Source organism: Trichechus manatus, unplaced genomic scaffold (genome assembly GCF_000243295.1).
Source record: "Trichechus manatus latirostris isolate Lorelei unplaced genomic scaffold, TriManLat1.0 scaffold00121, whole genome shotgun sequence".
NCBI lineage: Eukaryota > Metazoa > Chordata > Mammalia > Sirenia > Trichechidae > Trichechus > Trichechus manatus.
Genome location: NW_004444057.1, coordinates 1,968,887 through 1,984,409, shown reverse-complemented (window position 1 = coordinate 1,984,409; position 15,523 = coordinate 1,968,887). Strand labels below are relative to the sequence as shown.

General features: G+C 37.5%; 1 protein-coding gene across 12 annotated transcripts in view; it reads right to left on the bottom strand.

Moving 5' to 3' along the window:
• Positions 1-15,523, bottom strand: part of CSNK1G3 (casein kinase 1 gamma 3) — a 167,747-nt gene that overhangs the window by 150,221 nt on the left and 2,003 nt on the right. For 3 of the 12 annotated variants that reach the window (XM_023738680.1, XM_004384280.2, XM_004384281.2), the window contains exons 1-2: positions 6,691-7,481; positions 6,304-6,420 (exon numbers count right to left, since the gene is read on the bottom strand). The exons of 2 other annotated variants lie outside the window; for them this stretch is intronic. The gene's annotated coding sequence lies outside the window, so the exon portion shown is untranslated. Of the gene's footprint in view, positions 1-6,303; positions 6,421-6,690; positions 7,482-10,235; positions 10,592-15,523 lie in introns of those variants that run through there. 7 more of the 12 variants (XM_023738681.1, XM_023738682.1, XM_023738675.1 and 4 more) reach the window with 6 other exon arrangements.

Here is a 15,523-nt window from a genome sequence, read left to right as displayed (position 1 = left end):
TCTACTTTTCTATGCTCTGAAATACCTTTAGTAGTAGTGGTGTTAACTCTTCTCTGAAAGTTTGGTAGAATTCTCCAGTGAAGCCATCCAGGCCAGGACTTTTTTTGGTTGGGAGTTTTTTAACTACCTTTCTGATCTCTTCTTTTGTTATGGGTTTATTTAGTTGTTCTAACTGTGTTAGTTTATGCAGGTACTGAGTTTCTAAAAATTTATCCATTTCCTCTAGGTTTTCAAATTTCTTACAGTACAATTTTTCATAGTATTCTGTTATGATTCTTTTAATTTCAGTTGGGTCTGTTGTAATATCACCCATCTCATTTTTTATATGGGTTATATGCTTCCTCTCCTGTTTTTCTTTTGTCATTTTGGCCAATGGTTTATCAATTGTGTTGATCTTTTCAAAGAACCAGATTTTGGTCTTGTTAACTCTTTCAATTATTTTTCTATTCTCTATTTCATTTAATTCTGCTCTAATTCTTATTATTTCTTTTCTTCTGGTGCCTCAGGGATACTTTTGCTGCTCTCTTTCTACTTGTTCCAGTTGCAGGTTTAATGTTTTGATTGTGGCCCTTTCTTCTTTTTGGATGTGTGCATATATTGCTATAAACTGACCTCTGAGCACTGCTTTTGCTGTGTCCCAAAGGTTCTGGTGGGATGTGTTTTCATTCTCATTTGATTCTATGAATTTCTCTACTCCATCCTTAATTTCTTCTATAACCCAGTAGATTTTGAGCAAGGTGTCGTTCAGTTTCCCTGTGTTTGACTTTTTTTCCTTGCTTTTTCTGTTGCTGATTTCTACTTTAATGGCTTTATGGTCAGAAAAGATGCTTTGTAATATTTCAATGCTTTGGATTTTGTTAAGGCTTGCTTTATGGCCTGATATGTGGTCTATTCTGAAGAATGTTCCATGTGCATTGGAAAAGAAAGTACACTTGGCTGCTGTTGGGTGGAGTGTTTGGTATATGTCTATGAGATCAAGTTGGTTAACTGTAGCATTTAGCTCTTCCATGTCTTTGCCAGGCTTCTTTCTGGATGTTCTGTCCTTCACTGAAAGTCCTGTGTTGAAGTCTCCTACTACTATTGCAGAGCTGTCTATCTCTCTTTTCAGTGCTGTTAGAGTTTGTTTCATGTATTTTGGAGACCTGTCGTTGGGTGCATAAATATTTATTACAGTTATGTCCTCCTGGTGTACTGACCCTTTAATCATTATATAGTGTCCTTCCTTATCCTTTGTGGTGAATTTTGCTTAAAGTCTATCCTGTCAGAGATTAATCTTCCACTCCTACTCTTTTTTGATTGTTGTTTGCTTGATATATTTTTTCCATCCTTTGAATTTTAGTTTGTTTGTGTCTTTAAGTCTAAGATGTGTCTCTTGTAGGCAGCATACAGACAGATCATGTTTTTGCATCCATTCTGCCCCTCTGTCTCTTTATTGGTGCATTTAGTCCATTTACATTCACCGTAATTATTGATAGGTATGAGTTTAGTGCTGTCATTTTGATGTCTTTTTTTGAGTGTTGTTCACAGTTTCTTTGTTCCACTTAATTTTCTGTGCTGAGTCGTTTTTCTTTATGTATTTTCTTTTCACCTTTTTCATTTTGGTTTATTTTTTGTGCTGAGTCTTTATAGTTTTCTAGTTTTTTATTTTGACTTGTAGGATTGTTAGCTTCCTTTGTGGTTACCTTAATATTTACCTTGATTTTTCTAAGTTTATACCAGTCTTCTGTTTCTTTATATTGCCTTGACTTCTTCTCCATATGAAAAATCTACGTCTACATTTTTTAAGTCCCTTTTTTGTTTTAATGTTGCAGTCTTTTACATACTGACATTTGTTTTGCTATTTTCAGTGTTTTAGCTTTGATTGACTTTTGTGACCTCCCTGTCTGGCTGCTCTGTCCTGTGTTCTAGTCTTGGGTTGTTAGCTGATGTTACTTATTTTCTAACCAGATGACTCCCTTTAATATGTCTTGTAATTTTGGTTTGGTTTTTGCAAATTCCCTAAACTTCTGTTTATCTGGAAATGCCCTAATTTCGCCATCGTATTTGAGAGACAGTTCTGCTGGATATATAATTCTTGACTGGCAGTTTTTTTCCTTCAAGACTTTATATATGTCATCCCATTGCCTTCTTGCCTGCATGGTTTCTGCTGAGTAGTCAGAGCTTATCCTTATTGACTCTCCTTTGTAGATGACTTTTCGCTTATCCCTAGCCACTCTTAAAATTCTCTCTTTATCTTTGGTTTTGGCAAGTTTGATTATAATATGTCTTCGTGACTTTCTTTCGGGCTCTACCTTATGTGGGGTTTGATGAGCTTCTTGGACAGATATCTTCTCATCTTTCACAATATCAAGGAAGGTTTCTGCCAACAAATCTTCAGCAATTCTCTCTGTATTTTCTGTTATCCATCCACCCCACCCCGTTCTGGTACTCCAATCACTCGTAGGTTATTCCTCTTGATAGAGTCCCACATAATTCTTAGGATTTCTTTGTTTTTCTAAATCCTTTTATCTGATTTTTCCTCAAATAAGTTGGTGTCAAGTGCTTTATCTTCAGTCGCACTAATTCTGACCTCCATTGCCTCAATTCTGCTCCTATGACTTTCTATTGAGTTATCTAATTCTGAAATTTTATTGTTAATCTTCTGGATTTCTGATTGCTGTCTCTCTATGGATTCTTGCAGCCTGTTAAATTTGGCATTATGCTCTTCTCTAATCTTTTTAATTTCCTCTATTGCGTGTTCTGCGTTTTTCTTAATTTCCTCCGTAATTTCTTGAAGAGTTCTGTATATTAATTAATCTTTTGTATTCTGCCTCCGGTAATTCCAAGAAATTTTCCTCCTCTGGAAAATTTCTAGATTCTTTATTTTGGGAGCTTGCTGAAGCCATCATGGATTGCCTCTTCATGTGATTTGATATTGACTGTTTTCTCCGAGCCATCAATAAGTTATTTATTTATTTTATGTTTGCTTACTGTGTCCTAGCTTCTTGTTTTGTTTTGATATGCCCAAATAGGCTGCTTATATAAAACAGTTTGATTATTGGCACCTTTGAAGCTCTAATATCCTGCCACCAGGTGGTTAGATCTGTTACTAGGTATGTGAGCTCAGGAGTCCGCCCACTCCTCCTCTATGGAGTCAGCTCAGGTGCCCAGGTAAAAGGCTACCAAGTGTGTGGTGCAGGCTCTCACTTACAGTCCAAGACAGGCATGGGTGACTGGTATAGGCACAGCAATCTGGCTGCAGCAGGGGGACACACTCAGAGCAAGGTAGGGGGCTGACGGTCGCCCCCAAGTGTCCAGGAGGAAGGCGTGTCCCTGTTACCTAGAGTGCCTAGGTGGGTGCATTTTGCTGTTGGCTGTAAGGACTGGGGGGCGTGGGGGGGCACCTCTTATTCATGGGCCTCTCTCACAGGTGGCTAGGTGGCGTAGATGGAGCCACCAGTCCTCAGGCCCCTGATGTGGGCAGGTGAAGACCCTGCTTAACAGGCAGAGCAGTGTCAAATGTCAAGAACCTGCCACTTCACAGCTGAAACAGTTGAAGTTAGAGTTCTGGTATACACCCTGTTGTACTGTGGTAATGACGGCCTATGCTGCTGAGATGGGCCCACATAAGTCTATGCAGGAGGAAAGGCACTCAGAGTCCATGGATCCCTTATGCCTGTGCCTAGGCAAAGGAGCTGTGCCTACCCTGGGTTCCTGGCTTAGGGGAGCCGGCAGTTTATTTTTTCCCATTTGTTAATTTGTTCACTCTCCAAGGAAGGGAGAATGGCTCCTTCTTCTGGCCCAGGGAACTCAGCAATTGCTGAAGCCGGTACAGGACCCAGTATAGAGCAGGGAGTGGGAAGGTAAATGGGAGAAAGGTTTTTCCCTAAGGGGGGTGTTTTTGATCTGCGCGGTAAGCCATACGGGAGTACTTATCTTTCATGAAGGGCTGCTTCTTACTGGTTCTGGGTGGCCGTGTAGAGTCTCTGGTGCTGCGTCTCTCCCGGTGCGGAAAACATGCCTCCCGAGCCCAGCTGCTTGCCTGCCTCACTGCTCACCCCCAAGCTGATCAGGCCTGAAGGGCTCAGGTTCTCACCAGGTCAGGTCTGGCAACTCCTCGCTGCTTCCGAAACGTCTCTCCCTCGTCCTGCCACTCAGTCGGGTTCCTCAACTCTGCCTTTGATGTTCAGGGCTCCCATATTGCCGTATATAATCGAATCACTCGTTTTTTCGGGTGTTTGTTGTAAGAGGGTCCACCAGAAGCATGTGACTACTCCGCCATCTTGCCCCACCTCGTCATCCAGCCTCTTAATGTGCTATCTACTTCCATGACCCACAACGTTCTGCAGAATACTTTTTAGATCGATTATAAAAGATGCTCTTCTGTACCTCAAGAAAACCATATAACTGATTAGGGGAATTTTCTCTTCAAAATCCACATTCTGTTCATTAGTGAGTCAGCTCTGACTCAAGGCGACCTTATATACAACAGAACGAAACACTGCCCCAACCTGTGTCATGTGCAAGATCACTGGTATGTGTGTAGTAAGAGTTCCTAAAACATCCATTGGAATCAGTTTACTATTATTTTAAAATAATTGTAATATGTTAATACTGGAATTCAAATTAAAATGGAAAAATTGAGGTGACAAGTAAAAATATGACAGAACAAGAAAGACAACCTTATACACCTCAATAAATATGTCAACATTTCTGCATAACAACACACTTCCTAATTTGTATCCAAAATGAGAGCCTTAAATCACCAAGAAAAGCTTTGAATATGTTTAGAAAACACGGGGAAAAAAATACTACATAATAAAGCTTATCATTTAAAAAAACAGAACTAAAAAAAATATTCTGGTATAAAGGCTATGGCCCCCAGCACCTAAACAGCTCATTCTCTGATAATGCCAGATAAATAAGAAAGTACAAAAGAAATTCAGAAAAGTCAGTAACTACTTTACCTATAGTTCTTATAACAAAGTTATATTCTTTCTCCTTAACTACAGTTCTAGTTCCCTAACTTATATTTATGTGACAACAAATAACATATATATGATATATATCTATTAGAACAAGTAACACCAGTGCCGTATATATAAAACAACAAATAACAGTCCAGTGCAAGCAAAGATCACAAACTTTAAAGGCCCATTCAAGGGTATTAAAGTTTGGACATTTTAATTATAAAGCTAATACTGCCAACTCTAACCATAAAAAAGACTTAGTAATGTAACTGACAGTAAACCAGGGCTTCAAACTAGTTGGTTCCGGTTCGACTTCCTGCTGAGAAAGTGGCTTTCCACCCTAGATATACTGAATCAGAATCTACATTTTAACAAGATCTCCAGGTGATTCTTATGGATCCCTTGGATTCTTACCGATCCCTTAGGTATACATAAGAATCACCTGTGGCTCTTGTTAAAATGTAGATTCAGTATATCTGGGTGAAATGTTAATACTCAGCAAGGGGTCAAACCGGATCAACCGGTTCAAAGTCCTGCAGTAAACCATAAACAACTAAGTTAACAACTACAAAATTCTAGAATGAAACATGCAGTGGGTGATAGAAACATGCTAAAAGTACAATCATTTCTCCGAAGATAGGATTTCCTTTTGCCCAGCCCAAATCGAGAGACTCCTTCCTAAAGTAAGTGCTGTTCCCTGAAGGTAGACACAGAATTGATCCAAAGGTACCTTAATCCTCAATATGAGCACCAGGTTAAGAGCCTAGCTTTTCTTACAGAGATCAAAGCCACACTAACTGAGCAAGAAAGAACGGATTCATAGCACCCTGCAGGTTGCATTCACTGAAAAGTGAGGTGTCCCTAAATGACTGTCTCTAGCTGACAGAGCTACAGCAATAAAAATATCATATTCAGAATTATGTTATTGTCATGATATTGCTGATGTGCAATCAAACTAACAAACCAATGTAATTCAATATAGCCAATTTAAATTTTAAGAACTGCTTATTACTGGAACTCTCATGCACCGCTGGTGGAAATGCAAAATAGTACAGCTGCTTTGAAAAAGTTAAAAAAAAAAATCAGAGAAGATGGGAAGAGAAACTGGAGGCAAAAACTAAGCCAGAATATGAATAAAGATTCTTGAAATGAAGTCTTAAAAAAATTTAAACGAAGTTTAAAGAAACTAAAACAGAGACCTTACAAACACACTCTTGCTTTTTGTTACGAAAAAAGAAGCCAAGACGCGTAATAAGGGGGCTGCCTGCAGGTAGTCTGGCATGAAGTTATCATGCACAGAGGCCCCCAGAGAACTAAACAATGTCTGACAAATACTCAGATATGCCAAAGTTACCTGAAACGTTTTTCATCTCAAACATCCTAATTACACAACTCTTCTGGGACCACACTGGAGCCGACAGGACCAGGGTTTATAACTTCACGTCAAAAAAAACAGAACAGCATTCAACAACTGTTGAAGAAATGGATACAGTTTAAAGTGTTTCTTGGTAGGTATACTATTTACAAAAAAAAAAAAAAGGAAAAAGAAACGCATTAGCATCTTACTGAAACTCCACCTCACAGGAGTAAGATGCTAGTATTTTCTATCAAAAAACAAGGGATGAACGCAAATTAATGCAGGCTCACAGTCCCTTTTCCAAAGTTCTTGTGGCCAAATATGTTTTAGAATTCAAAATGTGGGGGGATTTTAGACAGGTGATACAGTGTATACATTACATACTTTGTAACAAGCTTCAGAGCTCTAATCTGGTTCTCCATGAAAGTAGTATTCATTGCTAAAATATAAAACAAGTATTTTACAGAAATAGAAAATAAACATGACACAGACTGGATGTAACAAAAAAACATATTTTCACTTCCCTTTTTACTAAAGGAAACTCTGAATATAACTTTAACTCAAATATATCACATTCTAATACACTGCCAAGTATACTGCCTAAAGTTGAACCCAAACAAGTTAAAAAAAAAATTGATAACACAAAAATTGCAGAATGTTCAGAAATCTGGTACTTTTATAAAGTACACTATATCAAAAAGTATCATATGGCCAGTTTCAACTTAAAATTTTATAGTTAATATTTTAATAAAACAATTTTTAAAATGAAGAAAATTGCAAAGTATCAATGTATTCAAAGCATACTTTATCAAGGTAATATACAATAAAAGCAGAAATCAAATGATAAAATCAAAGTTGGTAGAATCATCCACTCCAGGAGTTTATTTTTTTTTCCTCCAAAGAAAATAGTTTTTTTTTTTTCCTGATGATAAAAGTAATGCATTATCATTGCAAAAAACCCAAACAATACAAAGTAGTATAAAAACTGTAAAAATAAAAATCATCCCTAACATCATCATTTATAAATAACTGTCATTAACAAGACTATCTTTCCAGAAGACATATGGATTTATTTCTATATATATTTAAAATCATGCACACACACACATATGTATGAATACGTATAAACCAAAAAACCAAACCCACTGCCTTCAAGTTGATTCCAACTCACAGCGACCCTACAGAAAAGAGTAGAACTGCCCCCATGGGGTTTCCAAGGCTGTAATCTTTACAGAAGCAGACTGCCACATCTTTCTCCTCTGGAGCTGCTGGTGGGTTCGAACCTCCAACCTTTCAGCTAGCAGCCGAGCACTTAACCACTAAGATACCAGGGAAAACACAAAAACAGAATGAGTACTTGAAACAATTTATTTTTATTTCCAAGAAAATTCTTACCTTCAAAATTTCTGTACCTTCAATATATGTAAAAGAACATATATACATATATATTCTTTAAATTTGTACATTTAATCTATTAATTTAACATATTTATACATACATATTCTTTTACATATATTGAAGGTACAGAAATATATATACACACATATATTCTTTTCTTTTACATATATTGAAGATACAGAAATTTTGAAGGTAAGAATTTTCTTGGAAATAAATACGTAAATTGTATCAAGCACTCCATTTGCTTCTGCATTTTCATTTAAACAGGCCAGGTTTGAGGTTATTTATAGACTGCATGTGTGCACATGCACACACGAGTGTATATCTATGTATTACCGTTGTTGACTGCTTGAAGGGAGGTAAAAGGATCTGTTTGCTTTACTTTAAAAAAAAAAAAAAAAAAAAACTCTAGCTAAACTCTTTCAAAGCCTAAGAACACAGATACTTAACCAAAGGTGGACGGCTGACTGCTAATGGCCTCCCATATCTTGATCAGAAAGCGCATCACACCAGTAATCAGAATAAAAGCGTTCTACTAACTAGGTGAGTCCTGGTGGCATAGTGGTTAAGCGCTCAGCTGCAAACCAAAGGGTCAGCGGTTCGAATCCACCAGCCTCTCCTTGGAAACCCTATGATTAAGGCAGTTCTACCCTGCCCTATAGGGTCGCTATGAGTCGGAACTAACTCGATGGCACCTAACAACAACAACAACGCTAACCAGGTGTGTAATTGAGCTTTTCACTCAACATTCCAATGATTTCTTTCAGTTCTAAAATTCAGTGAATTCTCCTCTGCTTCCCCATCCTTCCAGTATCTTTTTGCTGCCTTCAAAATGCATAAAACCTGCCCTTTCCTCCCATCTCACTGGGATTTCATAATTCAAAATAAACCCTTCCTTTGGCAAACCCATTTGCTCAGTGCATTTATTCTCTACTAGGTACAAGGAGTAAAATAATCCGATGAGATCAAAGTTGTGGACAATTTCATAGAGAAGGAGGAAAATAAATCAGAAAAAAAATTTAAAGGCTTTACAGATACAAACTTTTAATTCAAATTAACATAGCTTTACATATTCCATGGAAAAATGTATAATCTTACAACCGAGTTAACCTATTTTATTGATCCAAAGTTAGTCAATAAGAAAACTAACAGGTGTTTTGGCTCCTAAAGTATTTATACCTAAGCTTATTTAAGATAGCAACATGGAAGCAGTTTTCTAATCTTGTATTCGTTACATTTGTAGCACACTTTAAAAGTTCAAAGTGCATTCATACGCATTATTTATTTTCTTTCTCAAAACAAGTAGATGTAACGGTCACTATTGATTGCCTCTCTAACATCCATTTCCCACATAGTCTTCTTCCTACAATTTTCAAAAATATTCTCCCTCCACCATGTAACTTAGGAAAATGTGACCCCATCTCCAATATTAGGGGTATATCCTGATTAGTAGAAACCAACCATGATAACCCCATTCCCCTTGCCATGACTAGTTAGGAAGTGTGCGTGATCTAATAAAACATGAAGGAAAAAGTATGCTGGTAGGCTTGTGCAAAAAAGAGAGACACATAAGAAGAAAAAGCTCCACTCTTTCCTCTTGGCAATACATTTCTAGATGTGATTTTGCTACCAGGTTGAGAATGAATCCAACACACATAGGGCAGAGGCAAAAAAAATCACAAACGCACGCCAGAGCTCTGAAGTACTAGCTTGCAGCCACTCACCCTGCCCATAGTTCAATGTTCCATTTTAGTATCTAGTGCATTTCAGGTATTGCAACATCGTGACACCAAGATAAACAGTATATACCATCTTCTTCCCCTTCCCCAACCTAGACATCCATCTCCTACAACTCCTCTCCACTTAGGCTTAGCAAGGCAAGATAGGAGGGAATATAGTGCAAGCTGTTAGACCAGCACTGCTTTGCACCAAGCTCAGGTACTCGTGGTATATATCCAGCGTGCGACATTTCCTCTTCCTCCAAGGGGCAACGCCCTCTACCAATTCATCCCAGCAGTCCCTACTTGGGTTCAAGTGATGCTGGAACTATAAAACAGCTCTTCTCCAACCCTGATGTTGTATAAAAGCTGAATGGTGACATGGAATCAGATCAGGGACCTTATCAGGAAATATGTGTGATCACTTGATTAGATAATTAATTCACCCTAAAGCATGAAAGACTATTAGGCTCAGAAATACCTGAATTTTTTTTTAAAGAGGATGCTGTTAACTCAAATCCCTAGGCAGGAGTATAAACTAGGAAAGATGATACCCTCTTTAATATATTATTAACCAACCAATAGCTGCTCAGTTAGTTAAAAAAGGGAATCATAAAATAAACCTACATACCTTAAACATTTTATTGCAAATTAAACATAAAAATACACATTCATTAGACAATCTTTCAACGTAGGGACAAGGCCTTTTCAAGTATGAGTCTACTATGTACTCATGAGTTGATACTGGTAGATAGTAGCCATGCCATTTATAAAGACTGGTCCCATTCCTTAAATTGAAAATTCTGAACTTACCTGTGCTTGAATTTTATTGCCGAAATGATGGGGTATGAAAAATGAGATAGAATCTGTTTAGATTCATGTATCTGTTAAACAAGCATTGGAGCACATACTCGCCTGGAATTACACAAAGGACAGTGGGAAAATGTCAAATAAAGAGAAACTTGGTCTATGATTTCAAGTAACTCACTTTTGGAGGTGACAGATATTTTCATTATCTTGACTGTGATGATAACTTCATGGGAATACATAAATATACATATATACATGTTGCTGCTGTTAGGAGCCATCCAGTCAGTTCTGACTCATAACGATCCTATCTATGTACAACAGAACAAAACACTGCCTGGTCCTGCACCATCCTCACAATCATTATTATGCTTGAGCCCATTGTCTCAGCCACTGTGTTAATATATGTAAAAACTTTTAAATATGTACAGCTTATGTCAATTATACCAAATAAAGTTTTTTAAAACAATGAAAAAAAAAGTATGAGTCTACTGATTGAAGTTCTATTTTATCTTTCTTACAAAAACTACACACATAGCACATCACTTGTGATTTCCAGTTTCTGTTTCTTTAACACTGAAAGAAATCTCACAGACACTTGAAAAGCAAGCTTATTGTAGAATCCTTTTAGATTTTTAGGTATTATTTTCCTAATTTTTTTTTTTTTCTTTCAGTTCTTTCACTCGCACCTATTTCAACTGCAATTGATATTAGCTACTCATTTTCAAAGCAGCCAACTTGGTTCTCAACACAAACAGCATTTTGCCTTATATTCCACTGAATAATATTTCATTAAACATGAACTGCCAGAAGAAGGAACATATTTGTCTTGGAAGAAGTACAACCAGAATGCTCCTTAGAAGCAAGGATGGCAAGACTTCGTCTGACATACTTTGGACACGTTATCAGGAGAGACTAGTCCCTGAAGAATGACATCAGGCTTGGTAAAGTAAAGAGTCAGCGAAAAAGAGTAAGACCCTCAATGAGATGGATTGACACAGTGGCTGCAACAATGGGCTCAAACATAGCAATGATTGTGAGGATGGCGCAAGACTGGGCAGTATTTCATTCTGTTGCACATGGGGTCACTATGAGTCAGAACCAATTCAAAGGCACCTAATAACAAAACAAAACAAAACCCACTGCGATCAAGTCGATTTCAACTCATAGCAACCCTATAGTCAGAGTAGAACTACCCTATAGGGTTTCCAAGTTGTGGATGGTGGATTTGAACTGCTGACCTTTTGGTTAGCAGCGGTAGCTCTTAACCCCTGCACCACCAGGGCTCCCTAACAACATGTAATTACAACATCACATACAACTTCCATAAACAGTTGGATATAAACACAAATAATTCCCGGTAAGTAAACAAAAACTGGTGTGAATAAAAGTTCAAGAGCGAACTAGCGTCTACTGGCATTCAATTTAGCATGGGCATCAGTCAATAAATTCTACAGAGGGAATGAAGAGTATCACTTAATCTGGTGAGTGGGATGAGCAGAGGTCATTTAAGACAGATTCTCCTTTAAGAGGTTGCTCCTAAGAGTCTTTGCTTATTCTACCCACCAATCAATCCTCTAACAACACATATATCTCAGCAACTTCTGAACGAGTGGGAAAAAAAAGAGGAAGATTTACACAGTGCCTAATAGGTGCCAGGCATCACATCTTGGCACTTTATCTGAACACCTTGATGAAGAGCATAATGGCAGGTATAATTCTCATGTTCTTTGCAAATGCCACTCAGCTAAAGAAAGTAGTTCAAGGTAACACAAAATCAGCTAAAGAAATTAATACTCTTAAATACAGCTTAAAGTCTGACATTATTAAACTAAAGAAAAAAGGTTAGAAATTTATGTTTAATAAAAAGAATATCATGAGATTTTACTTAATACTACTGAAAGCTATAGAAATTGTGGGCATGATTTAGCCATAAATTTTCATTAATTAAATTATAACTATGTAATAATATCATTAATAAAGAAAATGACCAAAAAGTGTGTCTTATCTCCCAAATACATAAATACTTCAAGTTCATTCTTAAGAATTATTTCTTAAAACTAAGATGATGGGTGGGAGGTGGCAGGAGAGAACTAATCACTTACTCTGGCCTAACAACAAATCAACATGGACCTTCTGTAGGTCCCATAACAATAGGGAATTCCAAATTTTTATCCCTTCTGAATCTCAGCTTCAAGAAGGGAGCCTTAAAAAAAAAAAGCATGACTAACAGCAGCCTCCACTGTGTCTCTAAAAGTTATCTATCCCTGCTTAGCTCTCTCATTTGATATTCTTTCTGAGTAGTTCAGAGGTACTTCAAAGTCCCTTCACATGAATGGGTAATACCTACTTGATATCTACGTATTAAGGATCCAAAGTTTGGTTCTGTCCTGGAGATCAGCACAAAAGTAATAATTCTGAGGTAGTTTAAATTACCAGACCCATACTGTCTGCTCCTACAGAATCCCTACAATTAGAAAAATACAGTGCCCCAAAACTGCCACTTCCAAAGAAATGACATCTTAAAGAACCAACATCCAGACACAGATTAACAACGCCAATCAACACCTGTAAGTGTCATCTGCTTGAGAAAAGGCAAAAAAGAAAGAGAGTAGAAGACTGGGGGTGGGGGGGGGAAGATCACTGGTGGCTCAAGTCTTTCAAGTCAAAAAAATCTGACTCAAATATGCATTCTGCTACTTACAAGATCTATCATGAACAGCCCATCTAAACTCAAGAAGATTCTATTTCCTATTCACAAAATGGGGTTACACCACTTAATTTACAAACTTAACATTAAAACATATTACTACCATTTATGATCCTGGTATAAACCTAACAGTTACTGTTGTTATTGGGAGGTTCAAGGCAACGAAACTCAGTTATAACATAAGTGCTGTTTGCCTCCTACAGGGAGAATAATTAATTAAAAAAAACTCAAACAACTTTCCTTGTAACAAAATTCTACAAGGATTTAAAAACTGGCGTGTGAGGGTGATATTCTTCGATGTTCTCCTTTGATGATGATTAAGTGTAGGTATAAATTATTTTAGGGCCATCTGATACTTAGGATGACTAAAAAGCTTATATGTATTTACCTGGAAATTTGAAAGTTTCTAATTTTATCACCCCACTGTTGTAGTTAATTTTCATGTGTAGACTCCTTCCATTTCACATTATCCACAGCAAATGTCACTTAAAATGTATCAGTAATATAACTATCCAATGATCTGTACTTTGTTTTGTTAGTTAATATTTCAGCATTCCCTCCTACACAGTCTTTTGGGAAATGCTTTGAAATTAAATACTTGATCACTTGTCCTATTCTGAAAAAAATCTGAACCAATAAACTACACCAGAATTATGGTGTATTTCCAGCATGAAGGGGATTAAAAGAGGTATTGGGGGGACACAGTGAAGTAAGCAAGAGCTTCCCACTTCTTCCTGAGTCACATTTTTACAGCATGGGCTTACTTCATATAAAACCAATTATCAGATTATCAGACACACCAATATTCAACTGCAGGTAAAGAAACAAAGTCATGAACAAACTGTTTTAGATGATAAGATTTCTCTGTTTTCCTCCACTAGCATGAATAATAACAAATTGACTGTTCTGTAATAATGTTTTCATAACCTTGTTATCCCTGTTTATCTACCTACTCTCTAACAGTATAGGATCTATACACTTGGGCCTTCACACCTTCAACAGGCTCATTTTTAAATACAAGGCATTCTGGACTTCCATGGTCTAATCTCCACCTACTGTCACAGCTTCCTCTTCCAAAAAACCTGGCACAGCAGCCTTATACCCAGCTCAACAGGCTTCAAAATACCCAGCTGACATGCCTGAGCTCAGGCTGTTCCATTCACTTAGAAAACTTCCACTCCTCACTCCCATTTTACACATTAAAATATTTTAATGCCCAGTTGGAGTGATACAGCTCAAATCTTGTTCATAAATCCCCCGTCAAAAATTAGTATTTCACACACATGCTTCTATGCACCTCTAATAAAGCCCACAAGTGTCTTGTGTTGCAATTATTTCTGAACATGTCTGCTTCTCCCTTGAGGGCAGCTACTGGATCTCATTCACCTTTATTTTCTACACCGTCCTCCATCGTCAACAGAGTAAAGGGCCCTTGCACATAGAAAGGTCCAGTTAAATTAAGGTAGTCCTTAATTCTAACTCGTTTTATTCTGAAGAAAGTAATAAATTACTTCTATGCTTTTAAGAGTTAATTACTATTAATGCTTGCAAATCTAATAATAATGTAATAATTACATAATACATTAATGTTTAAGCTGATGATTATCAGAGGATGTCAATGAGTACAGTAAGTCATCAGTAAAAGATAATCATTTCCCAAGATTTCCCCCCAAAATAAGTCTGCTACATCTCAACATTAAAATTAAACTTTCTGTCCCCCAGTCTAAAAAGAACTACTTCTACCTGATGCATACCTGGAAACGTAAGCTCATTGGAAGCAAAAGTGTCTGTACATTCTGCAAAAAATCTATGCCAAAGCCATGCATCTTTCTTCCAATGCTCATAAATAAAACTTTCACCTGTTGTGCAACTACAAAGATTAAAGTATATGATATGAAGATAATTTATTTTAGCTCAGAATATACAGCTGAAGCACATTTTCAGAAACAAAAAAACAAACAAAAACCCAGCTTGCTAAGAATGTCACAAACCAGATCTGACTTTTTTTTTTTATTGTTGTAGTTTAAATGATGTTTACATTTCAAGTTAGTCTCCCATACAAAAATTTATACATACATTGTTATGTGACCCTAATCGCTCTCCCCATACTGTGACAGCACACTCTTCCTTTCCATCCTTGATTCCCCATGTCCATTCAACTAGCTCCTAACCCTCTCTGCCTTCCCATCTCACCTCTGGACAGAAGCTGCCGGTTTAGGCTCTTGTATCTACTGGAGCTAAGACGCACACTCCTCACGAGTGTCACTTTATGTCCCACAGTCCAGTCCCATCCCTATCTGAAGAGTTGGCCTCAGAAACTGTTTTAGTTCTGAGCTGATAGAGAATCCGGGGGCCATGCTTTCCAGGGTTCCTCCAGTCTCAGTCAGACCATTAAGTCTGTTCTTACTAGAATTTGAGTTCTGCACCCCACCTTTCTCCTGCTGCATCAGGGACTCTCTGTTGTGTTCCCTGTCAGGGCAGTCATCGGTGGTAGCCAGGCACCATCTAGTTCTTCTGGTCTCAGGCTGATGAAGTCTCTGGTTTATGTGGCCCTTTCTGTCTCTTGGGCTAATACTTTCCTTGT